Below are 721 nucleotides of genomic sequence, written 5' to 3'. Positions count from 1 at the left end.
AAAAAAGTTGGGGGGAGGCGGCCGGGTGGGGGGGGGGGGGGTGGTGTGAGCTACAGGATTGCAGGGGCAGGATCTGAGCTGGAAATGACCCCCCACAGGGTGGAATCAGCTCCTCCGTGATCAGGGAAGGTCAGGGGAAAATGCATTTCTTGGGTCAAAAGGCAGAGGGACAGAATCAGGAAAGAACTCTTTATTTCCCATAAATACAGCAGATTCTTCGCGCCGGGCGTTTCGTTTTAAATCTTTTTGTTTGTTTGTTTTCTTCCATTTACACAATTTTGCACTGAAAATATATACAAGTCTGTTCAAGAACCAAACAAGATCTGCAAAGAAAAAACCCATAGAAAACCCTGAAAAGAGACCAGAAAGGGAAGTAAGACACAGAACCCCAGCACAAACACCTTGCTTCCCCCTCTCCTCTACCACCCACTGCGCCCAGCTCCAACACCTCACCTTCACTGCCCCCAAGCCAAGAGCACACAGCACCCCGCTTGCCTCCATCTCGCAAAGGGCTCCTTCTATCTCGGGCAAGCCAATGCAGGGCGCAGCTTGCCCCTGCTTTTAAGATCAGGCCCTGTCAAAACCAGCTTAGGGATGGGAAGCAGCTCCCGTGGTCGGGATGGGGATCGCTTGGGATGGTGCCACCCCCTGGTCTCCTCCGTGCCTGCAGATCCCCGCTCTTGTGTCACAGTGATCAGGCGGCTGGGGCAAGCCCCCTCCC

The sequence above is a fragment of the Aptenodytes forsteri genome, unplaced genomic scaffold, assembly GCF_000699145.1.
Source record: "Aptenodytes forsteri isolate BGI_AS27 unplaced genomic scaffold, ASM69914v1 Scaffold284, whole genome shotgun sequence".
Lineage (NCBI taxonomy): Eukaryota > Metazoa > Chordata > Aves > Sphenisciformes > Spheniscidae > Aptenodytes > Aptenodytes forsteri.
This window is presented reverse-complemented; position numbering follows the sequence as displayed.